Genomic DNA, 21,600 nt, shown 5'->3' with positions numbered 1-21,600 from the left:
TGATCTTTCATGATAATTCTACTAATACAAAATATCTAGATATTTATATTATGAAATAGGAGTATCTATTTTTTTTTAATTACGAAAATTAAGTTTGCCTTTTCACTTTAACTAGAAATACATAACATACTAGCGTCGAAATATGAGTAAATATCATACAAAAATTTGAAATATGGTTGTAATGTATATTTACATCTTCGAAGTGAGCGGCGGCATATTCGGGCTTCCAAATGGGCTTTTAATTCAACATCAATATTTAGGGTTCAAATGGGATTTTTATTCAACACCTAGCTTATTAGCGGATCAACCATTTTACTCTCCCGTTCCCATTTTAAGTGGAATATTTTTAATTTAGCATGAACTTTTAAATAGTTTCCTTTTGTGCGTAAACAGAAAGAATAAAGTGAGAGACATATTTTTATATTTAAAAATGTACTATTATTTAAAATGAGTAATTCAAAAAAGAAAATGTTTCACTTAGAATTTAGAAAGTAATAGATGGAGTAGTATTTAATACAAATATTATAAGTAACTCAAAATATAAATAAAAGTGAAATTTATTTCTTAGAATTAAATACTTCTTCCGTCCCACAAAAATATAGGCATTTGGGATGGTACGTACGAAAATTAAGAAAAAATTGAAAAAATAAGAGAGATGCAGAGAATAATAGTTAAAGTAATATTAGTACATAGCAGAACCAACATTATTATTAGTATGTTGATGGTGGTATTAGTTAATAAATTGGAATAACTTTCCATAAATGGAAATGCTTAGATTTTTATGAGACAAATAAAATGAAAAATGCACATAATTTTATAAAACAGATGGAGTACAACAATTGCTCAATGAAGAACTTGAATAAGCACATAAAATTAAATAATGCACAACAATTGCAAATTAATTGGTTTAAATGACTATAAATATATAATATCAATAGTTGCTATTCGAACACCTTAACATTTTATAAGCTATCAGAACAATATCTTATGAGAACATAGTCTAAGATTAAACCATGAAGTACAACTTAATTGGTAAGCTATCTCTAGAGTTTGAATCACCACTATAGTAGTTCACGAAAGTACTTGGTAAACCACTCTTACTCATCTATATAACCATTATGGATCTGCTATTTAGGTTCCGCACCTGAAAATTGATGAACAACATTTGATGTGAGCATATACATTAACATGAGGTATATTCTATATTAAAATTGAATTAAGATTCGATAATGAGCCCGGTTAGAATTTGAAATTCCACAGTTATTTTGGCTAACCTTTTAAGCTTGATGCTCATCGATTTCTCAACATAAGAACAACATACACACAGCCAATGGATCTCTTCGAGTACAACAGTGTTTCATGCTTGCTTAGGTAGCTAAAGCAAGGCGCCCAAATCTCGTTTTCCATTGCACCAAATCACTATCTTCATTAGAAGAAGGTAAAGTCTTGAAAAACTTCCTACTTTGAACCACCGAACGCATAGGGATGATATCTGAAGCAAAGAGCCTATGACATCCATGTATTCTTAGGAAAAGTCCACGCCACTCAAATGTATCTTTTCCAATCCATAAGGCAACATCAAAGCAGGAGTTGCAATAACAACATATAACCATACTTAACTACATGATTTGTATGATTTGTGATACTACATTCGAGTGTAGAATTGCAACCAAAGCATCAAATACTTGTGGGCTACAAATATTTGTGTGACATTTGCAATGCGCACATATCACTATCATATCATAACATCATTAGGCTCACACAGTCTCTAATGGTCAACCTTATCCTCTAACAACAATCAATCTTATCTTCTAAAAACAATCCTTTAATGAAGAAAGGACCAAACCCTAGCCTCTAAAAACAATCCTTTAATGAAGAAAGGACCAAACTCCTAGGAATCCCCACAGATTGTTGGACTTCATGATCAACACAAACTTTATTTGTGTAGCTACGCAGTGCATTTATATATGATGCAGATCGTGAGCTATAACTATTTGTCCAACTTTGCAAAGTCCAAGCATCTCCATGAGTCCATAATAATAACATAGTTATACTAACATCAGAAATCCAAAATGTTTTCGAATAATTTCACAGCATAACGCGTCAATTAACACATTATTAGACTTGACATCGGTTTCTTGCTACTTTCGAAACTTCTTCAAAAGAAGTGTCATAGAAAAATTGAGATGCCAACCTTATCAGACGTCATCGATCATTATTTTATTGTAAATTCATTAGGTTCACACAGTTTCAGATCCACAAGCTTTTCGAACAATTTAACAACATCACCACCCTTATCTACCAAAAGGATTCCTTTCGTTGTGATATCTGGTTCGCTACCACTCTCGAAGAAGATGTCCACAATGGAAAAATCAAAGTCTACACAACGCAAAAGATAACAACAGTTAAATGGAAATATTCATTATGCAATCATTCACAGGGACATCCATCTTACGCATTTCCTCGAACACATCAAGTGAAATAAAAATACAGGTTTACTAATGCGCAAAACAAGTTAATAGCATCATCTAATTATTCAGCATAGCTGAAATTTACTGTCGGAAATATCACTAAAAAGCTAAAATATTGAGAGAGATTACCCGATTTGCAGAAACAGAAGCTCTGCTGAACATCTTCCTCCATAAGTGAAATTGAATTTGAATGTGAAGAAAAAAGGAGGTGAATACTCCTTAGGTAGGAGATTGTGAATTCTCAATTGTTAGGGGTTTGGTGTATGATTGTGTTCATTGCGGCTCACACACTAAGACAACTTTTATATATAGGGCACAAAATGAATAGGGAGAAGATAATTAATATGCATATTTTAGTCTTGTATATTGGTTGTTTTTAATAAAATTTGCAATAAGTTTTTTTTTTTAATGTTTATTAGTTATTTTAATTCAATGAGATAAATTAATTAAATAAAGACTAAAAATAGAGTTTGTTAATCTAAGTTTATAATTATTTTTTTATTATATGGTTGTTTTTAATAAACTTTGCAATAAGTTTATTTTTATGTTTATTTATTTATTTTAATTCAATGAGCAAATTGGGTTTTTTTTTAATTACATCTCTAGACCTAGTCCAACCTACATTCACCACTTGATAAGTGGGTTGGACTGGGTTAAATTGAACTATGTTTGATTCTAAACAATTAAGTATTGCACAAATTTAAAAAAGAAAAACAAAATAAAGTGATATATGTAGCTCAATTGGTAAAAATTATAAATCTAAATAAACTTAGAGGTAATTAGTTAAGCAGATAAAAGATTGACTACTTATACTTAATCTGGTGGACTGGGATTTTAGTGGGTCTGTGCTATTGAAAACAGGCCCAATTGGGATCCGTCACTATTTACGTATAATGATAAGGGTGTATACTTAAAAAACAACTCAAATTAGAATCACAACGTTCCTCCAACCATATGCTGACACGTGATACTTATAAGCAATAAAACAACATTATTAAGCAACAAAATTAATGGATGCCATTGATGGATTTTCATAAATTTGATAAAAGACTACTTATGTTGCATTACATGCAGTTTATTTTGCATTGTACTAAAAGAAACTGCATTTAATGCAACATAAATAGTCTTTTATGCAATTTGCGAAAATCTGTCAATGTCATTCATTAATTTTGTTTCTTAATAACATTGTTTTGTTGCTTATAAGTGTCACATGGCAACATATGATTGGAAGGATGTTGTGATTTCGAGGGTGAAAGAACAATAGTGTTCCCCTAATGAAAAGTGTAATCCTGCTAACTACAACTCAATAATAGCCATTAGATATTCAAATTAAAGGCTTAGATCATCAACCACGAAATGCCAATACGATCAACAAAAAATGTCAATAAGGCCATATGATTAATTCCAAAAAATATCAATAAGGGTATTAATGTCAAGTTAGTTATAACTAACTTTTAAAAGAAATCACAAAACTTTAAATTCATATAACATATATCAAATTAAAGATAATTTTATAAGGATTCGAACGATATACTACATGCATATGTTCCGACGTCAAAATTTGAAAAAAAAAATCTAGAATTTTCGTATTTTTCGTACACAGGTTAATGTCAATGCAGCTAAGATAATATGTCAATATAAAGCATATACAATGTCAATCCTAAATTGTGTTGACATTCTCAAAGCATTGTGTTGATATTTTCGAAACACTATATTGACATTTTCATCCAAAACCCTAATTTAGCGTTTTTTTATCCTTTTCGATTTAATTAATAAAAACAAAAAGTACACGTAGCAAATTATAGACCACACATTTTCTAAAATCATATGGCCTTAAATTAATTACTGTTAGCAACTAAATGATGAGTTATCAATTCATCACTCCCCCTTAAATTAATAACTGAAACATGTTCACATTGTTTAACTCTTTCTATTTTTTTAAAAAAATTTACTCTCATTATTTTAAATACATCTTCCTTTTATTGGGGACATAAACTTTTTGTCTTTTCTACAATGTTTGCCCCACCTAATTCTAACATATTTTGATTTTTATAGACAAATTTCCAAAAATTTTACAAAGTTGACAATAAAAAAGAAAAGAAAATATCCATCAACATTTGCTCAATGCTCATAGATATAGTTCAATATCATCTGCACAAATCAATATCATAATTTGTCAACCATGCATCTCTCAAATCAAATCGTAATTTAAAGAGAAAGCTTAAGATACATGACAAAAATATGATATCTTAACTCAAAGGAAGACCGAAGATTTGAATATTACTGTTGAGACCCTTTTATATTAAAGTCAGTAGAGATGCGATCAAATGAAAACTCTAAATATTGTACAAACTCAAAACTATGATTTAGACCAGTGAAAAATGTCAACAGATCATAAAAAAACATCAACAGAAAAATGTTAACAGAATTTCAACGGTAGTCAATGATTGATGGTGTGTTGATATTGTGTTGATACTGTATTGAAATTAAAATCTTGAAATTTTACACTATGTTGATATTGTATTGAGACTGTGTTGAAACTGTGTTGAGAAGTTTTGAGTTTGCACAATATATAAGTTTGCATTTTATCACTACCCAAAGTCAGTAAATCTATAAAATATTATGATAACTACAACTATTCCTCTTTTATCCCACATTTTAATTAGTTGAATAGTCATATTTCGTTTTCATGTAATATGTAAAAACTAAACCTAACTATTTGGCATGCAATTTGCTATAAAAAATTATTAAGGTGATTTGTCTTCTTATTCGAGTAGGATTATGTACTCGACGAAGCACTTGTAAAACTTGAAACTATTAATCTAATACTATATTTTCAAATTAATTCAAGAGATGTGAATATGCTCATTATTTATTGCAATTTGCTTAATAATTCTTATCATATTAATCGAAAATCTTTTATTACTAATTTTTGTTTTCCACATAATTAGTTAAGTTAGAATAACTACACTCATTACACTGTAATTTTTTTAAATTTTGATTGCTGTAAAAAAGAGAACGGTAAAAGAAACTGCAGAAGCTTCTCTCATCCTTCTTGTTGCTGAGTCATCACTGAGTCAACACTAGTTAGTTCATTTAATGGTCCAATAGAACTACATTCTGTATAAAAGCATCAATAAAAAAAATACTCCTAGTAATTAACTGTAGGATATAAATGTTCTAAAATTTAGTACTCCTTATTCGATTAGTTCTTTCATAGTTATACAATACTGCATATATTATTCATTATTCACAATGTTATTAAATGCAATTACAGTAATGAACAATATGTTTATACATTAAAAAGAATGAATTACTCCTATATGACCAATCATACAATAAAATGATTATCTTAAAATTTGAAATAAAAACATAAAATCCTAATTGTAAATAGTCAATTCTAACGAAAATGTTTGGCCTGGAAATTTTAGATTGAAAAAGAATAAATCAACGTCAAAATTGAAAATAAAATATAAGTAACATAAACTCTATCCATGAACATCTGACATAAGTAAAATTAGACTAACTATGACCTCTAAATAATACTCCTATTGTTTGCTTTGATTACTTTAAACAAAACACAAAGGAATAGGACGATGATGAAAGCAAGTATATGTATTCAAACATAACTTGTGGTGTTAAAGAGTAATAGTAAAACAATTTTTAGGGGATTGAGCTTGTAAGTTGATAATGTATAACGCTGCTTCGCCGCGTTACAGTTTTAAGAATTTCCTCCGCTCTGATTCTTCCCGCACTCGTCATGAGCTGAACATCCGACGCTCAATTGGTGTCCACCGCTGGCTTGATTGCTCGTGGAAAGGGCAGCATTCATAATAAAATGGAGTACCTATATATATGTGTTAAAATCTTAAAATTATATTTTGTATTTTAATAAAATTTATCATATAAATATTGTATTTTAATAAAATGAAATTGATTTTTAAAATTTATATCATTATTCACATTGAAATTTTGATAACTAAGTGAGTTTTCTATCGTTGAAAAAAGTATCAACAATATATTGAAAAAACATCATCAAATTGAATTTTTTTTATTTCACTGTGTATATACACAAAACTAGTAGTCTAATTTTTACTAAAGTAGATTTTACAGAAAATTCATTTATGCGGTAAATGCCGTTCCCAAGAGCGGCCAGGCTGGTGCGGTCGCCGTCTTTCTGATTCCCGCAATCGCGAGATGGGGCCATTCGGGTTTGAAGAAGCGTAAGACTACAGTGAAGAAGAACAGGAAGATAGCAGCGCTTTTGAGTATGGGCGCTGGGTTAGGAATCAAACATCTCCGCCGTATTATCAAGTTGGAGCCAGCGGCGGGGGACGGACGAGGAGGAAGGGCCGGCGGTTAATGCGAGTGTTGAAGAATTATTGGCAAAAGTTGAAGACTGCAGTAGTGAGATGAAATGGATTAAAGAACAGGTGAAACAGAGTATTATCAAACACTTTAATTGAAATTTATCATTAAAAATATTTTGTTTGATATTTTTACATTTCAGCTGTAATAGTATGTGTTTGAAATGCCCCTTGTATATTTGTATTGTTCGTTTTATTTGAATTATAACATGTGTTGGAAATGCACATTGTTTTCCTTATGAAGTCCTTTTGTAAGATAATTATTGAGATATCAGATATGAATTTGTGTGTGAAATATGCTCAAAATGCTCCAAGTTGGATTGTTTCTGTTTAAATTTTTGTTGTACATATTTGGGTTTCTGCCTTTACACCTAGCTCCAATCTCATTATACCTTGTATTGGGCCATCAAACGGGCTTTACTCAAGCCCGACTCACCTCAATTTTCTATTGCAAATTGCATATTCGAATAGTCAAGAACTCCTTCCGTCCCTCAATATTTGTCAACATTTGACCTGACACAAGATGTAATAGAATATTGGTTGAAAAAATTAGTCGAATATGAGACCTACTTTTATGTAGTTTTATAGTAGTAATAATAAAATGGAGTAAAAATAAGTTAGTGGAATAAGGTCCTTTACCAAAAATGGTAAAAGTGAAACGTGACAAACTTTGTGGAACGGATAAAAATGAAAATAAGTGAAAAGCTTTCTGGGACGGAGAGCACTACAAAAAAATGTCAGATTACCGACGGAATTACCGATGAAAAATATTCGCTACGAATTACCGACGGAATTATCAGTCGGTAATTTATTTCCTTTTTTAATTAATCTACTTTCCGTCGGTAAAAAAAAATTACCGATGAGCTCTTTACCGACAGTTTAGGGTTTAGGCAAAATTTTGCTTCAGTAAAGAGCTCGTTGGTAATTTTTTTTACCGACGGAAAGTAGATTAATTAAAAAAGGAAATAAATTACCGACTGAAAATTCCGTCGGTAGTTCCATCGGTAAATTATTGCCAAAAATATTCCGTCGGTAATTCGTAGTGAAAATTTTCCGTTGCTAATTCCGTCGGTAAACTGGCTTTTTTTTTGTATAGTGGAGAATACTATGAAAGAGAAGTACTCCGTATATGTCCTAACTCGCCAATTACTCAAAAGGGCCTAAATCGAAAAACACAAAAAAAATTCAACAGTTCGAAATACCAAAGACAACAATGGAAGCATTTTACTTTGATAATTGATCATAACTCTATCAAAATTTAGGGTGATCGAAACTTGAAATTACAGATAAAAACATAGACACAGCCAGTGGATCTCTTCTAGTGTATAGCATTGTTTCATGCTTAGGTGGATAAAGCAAAATCTTCAGATGTCACCTTTCATTGCACCAAATCACTGTCTTTAATTAGAAGAAGCTTAAACCTTGAAAAAATTTCCAATTGTGTTCCTACTTTAAACCACATAATGCACACAGATATCATAACAAAGATCCAATGACACCTCTTTTTCAATCCATGTGGTAACATCAATGAGATAGAGTTGCAAGCTAGAACAACATAAGCATAGTTAAGCACAAGATTTTTTTAAATTACTACTATAAGACTTTGTTCAATTAACCTTACTAGGTCTTATCTAATTCACAAATGTTTAGCCCGCGGCACACAATCTTGTCCGACAAAGCCCATATCTACATTGGCTCATCATGCTTTAATCTTAGATAGTTCATTTCAATTTATTTGACAATTTCTATTATATGATATACTAGTATTAATTGATGAAAGGAAAAGAGAACGTCTATTCATAAGTTAAATTTTGTTATATAGCATTGCAATGGACAAGAGAGGGGGTGATAGGAGTGTGGAAAGTGATGATAAATGGAAATTATGGAGAAAACATAAAAGGAGAGAAAAAAAGGTAATGTTTTCATTGACTGCATTTTGGAAACAATATTCTAGAAACGTGCTATATAGACTATCTAATTATGAAAAATAACAACTTCAACTAATATGAAAATAACAACTATATGTTCCACATTGGGATCTTGCCGATGGTATCTACCGAAGGTGACGTTCGTGAAGACATTCAACATGCCACAAGAACCGGAACGGATTCTTTTTGCACATCATCAAGAGACTTCTCGAAAAAGCGTCGAAAAGAACGTTCGGGATTCTTCAAGCCTAATTTAACATTGTGAAGGTCCAGCGCAGATGTGGTACAAAACAATATTGCCGACATCATCTACACGTGTATTATCTTGCACAACATGATAATAGATGACGAAGGACCGACTGCTGCACACTTTTTCGACGAGGATGCTACCGGAAGCTCAATCGCAACCTCTGCCCCAAAACAATACGCGAAAGTACCAAAGCGCACATCCAACTACAACGAGTATTAGTTTTTTTAATTTGTTATTATTTAGGATTTTAATCATGCAATTTTAAATTTTTAGCATTTTAATTATTTACTTTTTTATTTATTTTTCTACGAATTTGTAATAGTATTTTGGGTTTTAAAGCATTTTAGTATCATGGAAATGGTCTTAGCAAATGAAGTATTCAAATTGAATAATTGAACAAAAAATGAATAAAAGTGTGCATCAGCTAAGAGCACCATTGGGGGTATTGTGCCTTAGCTAAAAGCAGAAAATATAAAATGAATATAAGTGGGACCGAGCCCACAACCATGCTTTTAGCTAAGAGCACAGTTAGAGATGCTCCACGTGACTGAATTTTTTTGGTCATCTCATTGACAAGAGATTGATTTTTCTTTTGGATTGTCCCTATACAAATGATTAGTTTTCATTTTTAGCAAAAAATAAAACATTTACCCTCTATTAATTTATTCCTATCTTACTTTACTTTTTCTTTATTTTTATATTTTATTCTCTATTTACTTAATTTAATAAATATAATTTTCTTAAATCTATTGATCAAAAGAAATCAATCACTTTTAGCATATCGGAGAAAAAGTACAATGCTATGAAAAAAATTGTTGAAAAATGATAGCTAAAATATTATTAATGAAAATGAACACCACATCATATAATTATATTATAAAAAATTGTAGAGAAATTGATCTGTAATACTCCTTCTCATATTATAAAATTAAATATTTTTGAAATATCATAAATTTTAATGCATTATTATTGTTAATAATGAAGAGATAGATGAAAAGATCACTATAATATTGTTAGTGAAAATGAACTCTACATCAATAGAAATAATTTTTAAATAAAATAGAATTGACTAATTTTAGTAAATAGATATTAAAAAAAAATAGAATTGACTAAATTTAGTTAATCGCAATCGATATTTATGGGAGGAAGTATTAAATTTAAATATATGTTCACAAAAATGGCTGTCGAGTTTTGTGCGTTTTGCCCACGCCGGCATTCAACAACAACAACCGATTTTTGTTCCAACAAACGGAATTTTGATTCCACGCATTGCCATTGAATAGGTCAAGCAAGGCACATTATGTTGAATGGTGATATTGGTATAAGTATGTTTTAATGGATAAGTATTGTGAAATTCATCGGGTTCATTCAATTTTGAAGTAATGCATTTATGGTTCATTAAATCTTACTACTACATAACCAAAAATGTCGCACAAGTATAACAACTAGACGCTAAATCAATTGCGGCGGACTCTGCTAAATGTTGTAGCTCAAATTCGATGTTTTGATACCACAAAATTGTTAAATGACTTAGAAAATCTAGAAAGAAAATATCAAAATATCGTAATTGTGTGGATGATTCATTGATGTATTGAGCACCCTTCAAAATAGGCGGAGTATTCACATGGTAAGTTTACAATATGGAAAAACAAATCATTCCTATCAGTGATTTATTCTAGCAATCTCTTAATTTCAGGAAGTGATTCTTCCCTTGTTAAAAAAAATATCTGAATATATAATTGAATTTCAATTTCAATTAATCTTAATTCCACAATTTGAAGATATATTTTCACACACTACGTAAACAAAGCACACAGAATCCACACACGCACATACGCGCACACACACTTAAATGGGAAGAATGCTTTTCATTGTAGTTTCATTAACTCAAAATTGACTTAGTCGAAGCAGCAATACGTGTACTAATTAAGCTATCCAAAATGCAGTTGTCAACTAAATATTGTTAGTGTCTATTTTTCTAGAAACGAGATAGTTGAAAAGGTCAATATTTTTTTTCTCGATTAAAGAGGTTATATTAATTTCATTTTCCATAATATGTAAAGATAAATTGACAAAAAATTGTACACAAAGCTCTTAAATTTTAAGGAAAATAATTTTTTGACATAATGGCAATGCCATAATTGGAGTTAAATAGTAATTTTATTTTACATTTAATTTGATGTTAAGTTTGGATTTTGTATAAATTGACAAATATTGTATACACAAAGTTGGATATTTTAGGTATTTTACATTTACAATAAAGTTATGATGATTAATTAGTTTAATGTTTACATAATTATCCTTTTACATAATTTACTACATCTTGGTAATTACTATGTGGATAACATATATTAATTGCATAATTAATTGAAATAGACCATGACAAAAATGCATTATACTATGATTGGCCCCCCTCTAAAATTTCAACGAAATCACAACTTTTTTGTTCATATATACTCCCTATCATATTCATGCCTATCATGTTGATTCCAAATTTTCGAATTTCTAGATTTTAAATACAAGTATCATATCTGGACAAAATTATAAGGTCAAGACAATCTAAATATAGTAAAATATAGATGTATTTAGCAAATGAAAAATGTTTTAGAGAGATAATGGCAATGTCATAATGAGGTTTAAATAGTAATTATACATTGTATTTTGTTTTTAATTCAATTTACGTTTTATATATGTACTATATTGCCATTGTTCATTAATTACACATATTAAAAGAATTAGCTTTACAATTAGGAATGTACAAGAGTAATTTATTTGGCAATATGGGACCCCACATGGACAATTAATTTTATTTCTCCATCTTTTATTATACTACTATCTGTTTAAGGATATAACTTTAAAATTTTGTAATTTTATTAGTTTTATATATTTTATCTATCAAATAAAATAATGTTGTAGCGAATGACTAATGACGATTTTTCATCATACTAGTCTATTAATTTTAGCTTCAATAATTTAATAATAATTACCTATATGAAGTATTGAAAATTTGTTATCTAATTTTTATAAAATGTAAACCGTCGGATTTAGAACATATTGCCAACAATAATTATTTTATAATTAAATTTTAATTTCAAATAAACTTGTTCATTTTTTATTTTTATTTACAGAATTCTTTATAAAAGTATAATGTTTTAGCTCAATTTACTATAACATGCAATAAATTAAAATTTGCTATGATAGTACATTAATACTAGTTGAGTTTTTGGTTTGATTTCAAAAATTTATAATCTAAATTAATGATTTTTTCAAAAATAATATTAGTGTCAAATTAACATGACACAAATGGTATATAACCTATGATTATTTTTAAATACGTACGTTTATTACTTTGATATATGCATGATTTTAGTTATCTCTAATTAATGAATATGATTTGTATAATGATATTTAATTTGATTTAGCTTTCCTTAAGTAGATATCTATACATTTAATATGATATTAGGGTAAATTAGTCACAATATAAAATATATGTATGAAAAATAAACATAAGGATATTATGACACGGAGACCTTATGTCTCTAAATCACTACCCGTAGCAAATAATGAGTGTAGAGGAAGAGATCATTGTTAAATTGAATAGAAGTAGGAAGCTTCGCAGAACGTGTTTCTGGCTCCAATTGATGATTTTGATTTCTACCTAGATAAGCCCATGTTCTTACGGCTTGATTGTACAAATCGACGATATAGCTTCACTAGTTTATATGATGGAATTAAACAAGTATTGATTCTATGTAATATATGGTGATGTTTGATTAATTGGATTCATGTTTAAATTTTTTTGAAGATATCGTGTACGAAGCCAGGATTTCTATCAATAGCGGTACGTACAAAGCTAGAATTTTGACAATATGGAGTTCTAGAAGAAATTTTTTTGGCTCCTCTACCGTGTTAAAATTTTATGTTATTCAATGCAGTTCGTCATTAGTTTGTGTTGAATTCTTAAAATTTTAGTGTTGGGTTTTGTTGCTTTGTAATTGTTTTTATTCATCGTAATAAAATTCATAGTTTGCAATATGTTCCTTTTTATCTCAAAAAGTTTGATGTAGGGATTCAATGAGTTTGTCATCTGGTTATTTCATCTTCAAAATTTCATTGATTGTCACTTCAACTATGAATAATTTGATTATTAACATAATATAATTCTTTAATCAATGATAACTATGCTAAAACTTGATAAAATTAATAGAGTAGTATATTCTTAAATAATCAACAAATTAATTATTGTATCAATTAATAATCCAAAAATACATTGTAATCTTTAATTAATGATAACTATGCTAAATAGGATTACATGATATAACTAATATATTCTTAAATAATCAACAAATTAATTACTGATTCAATTAATTATTTGGCTTAGCCTGCTTTTTTTTTACCAAAAAAAAAAAATTCTTATTAATAATATATGGAGTATGAAATAAAAATTTATGTAAACATGTAATGTATTTTTTTACAGAAATTTGGCCTGTTCATAAGGACACAATTTTTTTTACAGAAAATATTTGGATTGCAGAACAACAGTGATGAAGACCAAATTAAAAAAAAAAACTTGAAAAGAAAGAGGCTCGGATCCTGTTTAGGCCTCAAACATTAACCCAATAGAAATCTCTAAAAAATAACTCAGGTATAGGGATGAACAAAAAAACTGAAAATCGTATATTCGAATTGAATCAAACCGAAATTTTGAACTTCAGGTTCGGTTTTTTAAAAATAAATTGGTTGTTCGGTTCGGGCGAAAAAGAAATGCATCTAGATAATAATGCATCTAAATCCAGAAATGCAGTCCAAATCTTGGCCTTAGGATTAAATAATCTAATGGTCAATAATTAATCAAAAACACGGAAGTTTATTATTAATAAGTTTTAGGTCATTTTATAAAATTTGGGTTTGATGTCTTATATCATTTTAAGTAAGTACTTTATGAAAAGAACCTAAGCATAAATAAGAGAGAGAATAATGCAGATAAGAGGTGATTATAAAAATCTAATATAAACTTTGGATCATACATATAATGCAATTACTATTTGTCTTTCAATTTCTTAAAATGGAATTGTTTCTCGAAACGGATGAAGCTTGTTGAATTTTTTGCACATGCACAGAATTACGGTTAAGAGCAGAAAGAGTTCAGGTCGTTGAATAATAGTAGTACTTTTAACAGAATCGTCCTTGAGAATTGACAATCTTGTAAATATAACGACAAATCATGATGGTTCTATTTATTGAGTTGGACTCCCAACTCACTATATACTTAATTTGCAGCGCCGCTTTGAGCTTGAACTACAGTTGTTTTTAGAATCGACTCCATCGCCTCTGATCACATACACAGATACACTCATCGTGAGCCGTGATGGGCAGCAACATGAACACGGGCTCCGGCGCTCAATTGATGTCCACCCCCCGCTTGGTTGCTGGTGAATTTGATTTGGCGTTCCATGATCTGAAAAAGGACCCTACAAAGAATGACAAATTGGTGGAGTTTGTCAACAACAGCTATCAGAACAGTCTCAACGCCCCCAACTTCTACTCAGAACTCAACGTAAATGATCCCCAATTCTTTGCTACTTTCTCCCTTTATTTAGACTGTCTTCTTACGGAGCATTCTAAGATGAAGAAGACAGTGAAACCCGTGGACGACGGCTTCAGCAAACAACTCTCGTGCCTTAATTTTGTCAAAATTGCGATTTCTGTTTTCTCCACTACAGCGGTCGCCTTCTGCGCAGCCGCTGTGGTTTACGCGGTAAACACCGTTCCCAAGAGCATCGGTGCTGCAGTGGCCGCCGCTGCCTTCGGAGTTCTGATTTCCGCACTCGCAAGATGGGGCCATTCGGTTGTCAAGAAGCGTGAGAGCACAGTCAAGAAACACAAGAAGCTAACGACGCTTTTGATTACTGGCGCCGAATTAGGGATCAAGAATCTCGACCGCATTACCGAATCGGACGGCAGGTTGGCGTCGCCTCCGACAACCGCATCTTTGTCGGAAGTGGTTGTTGACGTGGAGAAAGCGCCAGCGGTTAAAATGAGCCTAGAAGAATTATCAGGAAAAGTTGAACACTACAGTCTTATGATGAAAGAGAATAAAGAAGAGGTGGTTAAGAGTATAAGCGAACACTTGGATTAGCACTGCTATCCAGAGATAGCTTACCAGTGTTTTTTTTAAAATATACAGTGTGTATTTTGCTATTTGAATTGTAATACTAGTATTTGTTTAAAATGCATAATGTATAATTGTATTGTTTGATCTGTTGGATATTTGTTGATAGTTATTGAAAGATGAGTTTATTTCTGCGAAAAATGCTCAAAGTTGGATTACTCATTATTTCATATGGCGAATTGAAAGTTGTGGCATCTGTTCACTACAAGTCTTGAAGAAGATGCCCAGAATAGTAAGATAACTTGCAGTTAATGGATATATTCATTATGCAATCATTCATAGGGATATAAATCTTAGCATTTCCTCGACCAACATTAATTGCAAGAAAATACAAGTTCAGTAGTGCGCAAAACAAGTTAGGGTTAATAGGCCTTCAAAGAATAAGGGTTTTCTTGGTATGATGGAATGGAATGAGGAGGGAATGGAATGGAGATGAGAATGGAATGAAGGTGGGAATGGAATGACAATTTCATTCCATTCTTGTGGTTGGTAAGCACAAGGAAAGCAAATGTAATGGAATTGTTATTCCTTGATTAATTTCATTTCAATGTTTGATAACTACAAATAATATAGAAATGGAATGGAACGAAATATGAATAATTAATATGTTGATTCTAAAAAGAGTATTTATTCAAAAATATATTTACCAAATGCTCCATTTTTCTTGTGTGTGTATATGTGGTGGTGGTGGTGTGTGTTGCATGTGTGAGTGTGTGTGTTTTTTCAATTATTAAAAATTTTAAAATTTTAATTTTATTATAAAGTTATGATGATATTAAATTTAAATATAATATAAGATAATATTTATATAATTTTGTTAAAATTTAAAATAAAAAGAAAGAAAAATGAAATGGATTAGACATTCCTTAGCTAAATGGATGGAATGACCATTCCAAGTGGAATGGCAATTCCTAAGAAAAAAATTACCAAGGAAAGGAATGGAATGGAGGTAGGAATGTCATTCAATTCTCCCTGTTCATGCCATCGTTCTAAGTAGGGCCTAAATTTTGTTCAAATTATAGTTCATCCCATAAAGTTTAGAATTAAAATATAAATTTTCAGTGTTTCTCAATTATCCCAACTAACATTCAAAATATCGTCTCTAAATAAAATAAGAATGTTCTCTTGACCAAATTTTATGATTTAAATACTACTACTAGTTACTAAATCAACAAGTTAATAATCTTGCACATTTCCTCGAACAACATTAATTGCAAGAAAATACAGATTCAATAATGCGCAAAACAAGTCAAGGTAGGTTTTCAAATCACGAAATTCAGTTAAATTATGATTCATTGCATAAAATTTTGAATTAAAATATTAAATTATAAAGTTTTAATTTTCTCCATTGTTCCAACTATATTCAAAATGTCGTCTCTAAATAGAATAAGAATTTTCTGTTGACCAAATTTCATAATTTAAATACTAGTCGCTAAACCAACAACTTAATAATCTTGCACGTTTCCTCGAACAACATTAATTGCAAGAAAATACAAGTTCTGTAATGCACAAAACAAGTTAGGGTTAATAAGATTATAGTTCATCCCATAATATTTATAATTGTAATATTTAAAGTTTCAATTTTTCTTCATTGTCTTATCTATATTTAAAATGTAATAATACTCAAAATGACCTGTTTTATTAAAATAATAATTTTCTTTTAACCAACATCATGATTTAAATAGCTATCAACCCAACAAGTAATAGCATCATCTAATTAATCAGCAGTGCACAGCTGAAATCTATTGTAGGAGTATCACTGGAAACTCAAAAATTGAGAGACGTTACCAATTTTTGCGACCATGGAGCCGCAAATCCTCTTCTGTAAATGGGATCAATTGCAGAAGCGGAAGCTCTACTGCACATTTTCCTTCATGGGTGAAATTCAATTTGAATTTGAAGTAAAAGAGTGATACACTAGAGATCAATAGAGATGAATACTCCTTTGGTAATAGATTGGGAATGCCTTATTTTTAGGGATTTGGTGTACGATTGAATGCATTGTGGCTCTCACACTGAAGATAAGTTTTTTAGGGCACAAATTGAATAGAGATAAGATAACATACTTATTTTGGTCTTATATGTTGTTTTTACTAGTAAAAATAAATTGCAATAAGTTATTTTTATTTGGTTATTTATCTTTATTTTATGAGGTAACTTACTTAAATTGAGACTATAAAATAGGGTTTGTTCCTAATCTAAGTTTATGGTTTTTTTAAAACTTATAAAAAACTTCTAAAATATACTCTTTTTGTTTGAAATATTGGTTTAATTATAGTTTGTGATCTTTATTAGATAGAATGCATTACGAGGAAGTTATAGCCCATTTTACTAGATAGAGTTTATCGTGAGTGGAGTAAGAGTCATTATTGTATGTACATATAAAAGTGAAGAAAGTGTAAATAAAACATATAAATAAACTGTGTCTATAGTGGTATAAGTAACTGCACTAGATTATCAAACATCTCGGCCATATTAATTGTATTGAATTGTATTTTTTTTTGTTGGTTTGTTGTTTAATTGGAACGTCATGGTTCAAGTATAGTATTTGGTTCAATTTCTTAGTGTGCATGAGAGAGAATGCACTTCAGATTCCAACTGGATAGAAGCTTCTTGCCCGTCGCTACCAACCTTGAACACAACTTCTATTTATACGGCTTTTATACGTGGCTGATATTGGAAACATATTCCTACTTGGTGCTTTAAATGGGATGCTTTTCATTAATTGGTTTCATTAAGGGAGCCCAAATTAATTGACTTAGTCAATTGAGGAGTGATACACGTGTACTAATTTAGTTATCCAAAATGCATTTGTCAATTAGTGGCGAAACGGTTCTCAAAGTCAATATTTTTTACTCGATATGGAATAAAGAGGTTATATTAATTCCATTTTCCTTATGAGAAAAGATAAATTGACAAAAAATTGTACATATGCACAAAATGCTCTTAAATTTGAAGGAAAATAATTTTTTGACATAATGGCAATGCCATAATGAGAGTTAAATTATAGTAATTTTATTTTACATTTAATTTGATTTTAAGTTTGGACTTTATATAAATTAACAAAAATTGTATACACAAAGTTGGATATTTTAGGTATTTTACGTTTATAATAAAGTTATGATGATTAATTAGTTTAATGTTTTACATAATTACTACCTCTGTCTCCCAAAATTTGATACAGTTACCATTTCGGCCCGTCCCTGAAAATTTGATACATTTCACTTTTACGTGGTAGTGGACCCCATATTCCACTAACTCATTCCAACTCACATTCTATTATGAAACTAATACTTTAAAAGTAGGATCCATATCCCACCAACTTTTTCAACTCACTTGCCATTACATTTCTTAAAAGCCGAGCCGGGTCAAAGTGTATCAAATTTTGGGGGACGGAGGTAGTATCATTTTATGATCACCACAGAGAGACACACGTCGGATTCCAGCTGGATAGAAGCTTCTTGGGTTGGGGCGGCTAGTCTACCTACCTAAACTGTTGTACTATTATGATAGTGGTGAACATTCATTTTACTGTATCGAGTTGGGCATTAAATTTTATTTATAAAATACTTAGGGGCTCTATAATTTAATCGAACTTCTGTAATTTTGTAAGATTTAATTTATTTTCAACGTGTATAATCCAGTGTCCTCATTTCTTGTTGTACTTCAAGAGTTATGTCTTTTGTTTGTATGCACAACATGCTCAACTGTGTTATTTAAGATTGTAAAAGATCCATCTCCATTCAATTGCATATACCGTTTCATCGATTATTTCATAACTATAAAATATCTAATTCCCTAATCTACTATTACTGCATAAGATAAATTTTATAGTTCTAGGAAGTTGATCCTCTAATTTAAATGCTCTGATTTGGTCTAAGTTTAGTATAAAATTTTGTTTAATTATATCTCATTCGCTATTAAAGCAGATGTGGATTTGGTACACATTTCTTTGAAACGTCTCCATACATGAATAATAATATTCTCAAAATTGGAAGCTATTAAATGTGTTCTTGTTGGATACAAGATAAACTAGAAAGGGTATAGATGTTATGACTACAATACATTATTGAGTTGAAATTGTTGACTTTCCAAAAAAAGGAGAGAGGTCCAACAAAACCAAATAGAGCATTCGAAAGGAGCATTATTCTCTATTGATCTCAAGTGTTTCCCCTTTTCCTTTACATTCAAAATTAATTACACCCATGAAGGAAGATGCGCAGTAGAGCTGCTGTGGCTGCAATTTGAGATTTCAGTGATATTCCCACAGTAGATTTATAGCTGTGCTATTTAATTAATTAAGGAAATGCATGGATCGTGGATGGCCTTGTGAATGATTGTGCAGTGAATGTGGTCATTAATTAATTGTTGTTGTCTATTGTTATAGTGAATGTTGGCTTGGTTTGAAGTTTGAAAAATCCCAAGTGTTTGGGTCTTTGGGATATTGAGCCGTGGGAACTGTTTGCACGTGTTTGACTCTGAGAGATGTCATCTACGGATATTGATGATATTGTGAAATCGTTTGAAAGATTGTGCTAGGGGTGAGAAAAAAAACCGAAACCCGAATATCCGAACCGATCCAAACCAAAAATTTGAAATTCGGTTCGGTTTTTTCGGTTTGGTTCGGTTTTAAAATTTTGAAAATTTCGGTTTTTTGGTTCGGTTCGGATGTAAAAAAAAACCGAAAAACCGAAAAATCGAATTATATTTAATATATTAATTATTTATATATATATATATATATATATAAAGAATACTTAAAACTCCAACCCTAATAGAATGAAATTCATTCCGCCTCCATTCTTTATCTCCACTCTCTAAACCTAAAATTCTCCATCTCCAATCCTCCAAGTACAAATCGGCGGCTATCTCCTCCAGATTCCAGCCCGTCGCCGCCTCTGCCCTACAACCGTGCTCCAGTTCGTTGCCTCCGCCCTACAGCCGTGCTTCAGTTCGCTGCCTCCCGTCCCCACTTCGTCGCCTCTCCACCCGACCATTCGTCACCTCCGCCCTTTAGCCATCCACATCGTCTCCAGGAAGCTAGGTACAAATTCAGACTTATGTTTATGCTTTAAATGGTAAGATGTCCATGCCCAGTTTTAAAATTTTGATATTGAGCTATATAGTTTAAATATTGTTACTTTATTAGATGATGAAATTGTTTGTTGTAATTTTAATATGTTGAAATTGAGTGTAATGTTCTCCAATTTACTGATGTCATATGGACATATGGTCAAATTGAGCATTTTCCCTCTACTGTCATTAGCATTTTCAATAATATTTCTTAATGTGTCTTCTTTGCAGGTGTTGAATATTTGGAAGTTTGAGCAAGAAAAGTTACGAAGGCTTTAGATCTAGAAAGGAACTTGCAGCTCCATTTGTTAATCATGTTGCCTACATATTTATGTAATTTAATTTTTGTTGATGGTGATGCTGTAGCTTAAATATTTTTGTTGGTTGAGATGTTAATCATGCCATGGTTTTACTTTGAATGCTTGGTCTTAATTTCGGTTTTTCAGGTATTGGTTTTCGGTTTTTTGGTTTTTTTAAATATAATATAATTTCGATTTTTCGGTTTAATTTGGGTTTATAGTTCGGTTTTCGGATTTCGGTTTCGGTTCGGTTTTAATTTTCACCTAAATTCGGTTTTTCGGATTCGGTTCGGTTTGGATGAAAAACCGAACCGAAACCCGAATGCTCACCCCTAAATTGTGCTATCATTCTTATATACTCCCCCTCTCCATGACTAATTATATGAGTCTGACTTGATCGATATTCTAAGAAATATAGTAAAAATGGGTGAAAATATTAGCAGCGGGTTCTACTTTTAATTTTATAATAAAATAGGCCATGGTGTATAAATTGGATAATGAGATAATAATCATGTAATACTAAAAAATTAGGGATAGGGTTCGGGTGATAAAAATTTTGAATTAAAATCTCGGTGGAAGAATTTAATTTATACTAATAAATAGTTTATGATTAGTGATATAGTTGTACTCCTTTTTCTACCCTCTTAAATTAAATAATTTATCAATATTGTTATGTTTCATTCTATAAATGAATACAAAAGATCTTATTTATAATCATTTAGATAATTATATAAATACATCAGAATGTTTATTTTATATAAAAAGAAAGTTTTTCTTTATGGACTTAAAGGCAAAATTATATAGAGCAAATTGCCATATAAATAAAAAAAATATATGATTAAATTATGCTTTATCGTACACTATACAACAACAAAATTATCAATAACAAAGTTTGCACTTTTTTCAATTATCCCATTCGTCAATTTTCCAATGAAATAGAATACGATAATGTGACAGTTGCACTTAAACACATCACTCACTGCATATACATGCATCACCCTGAAAAAATATGTTAATCTTCCTAATATACAGTGATAGAC

At 30.5% G+C, this 21,600-nt stretch overlaps 1 long non-coding RNA gene across 1 annotated transcript; it reads left to right on the top strand.

Annotated features, from left to right (window-relative positions):
- Positions 1 to 19,978: 19,978 nt before the first annotated feature.
- LOC125224363 (uncharacterized) lies at positions 19,979 to 20,680 on the top strand. The gene is made up of 2 exons (XR_007176870.1): positions 19,979 to 20,266; positions 20,493 to 20,680. It is a non-coding gene; the product is annotated as an uncharacterized LOC125224363 (long non-coding RNA).
- Positions 20,681 to 21,600: the final 920 nt, after the last annotated feature.

The sequence above is a fragment of the Salvia hispanica genome, chromosome 2 (genome assembly GCF_029641045.1).
Source record: "Salvia hispanica isolate PSC_SH4W2 chromosome 2, Shi_PSC_v1, whole genome shotgun sequence".
NCBI classification, from domain to species: Eukaryota; Viridiplantae; Streptophyta; class Magnoliopsida; order Lamiales; family Lamiaceae; genus Salvia; species Salvia hispanica.
Note: the sequence above shows the minus strand (reverse complement) of the source record. Positions and strands in the feature narration are given on the sequence as shown.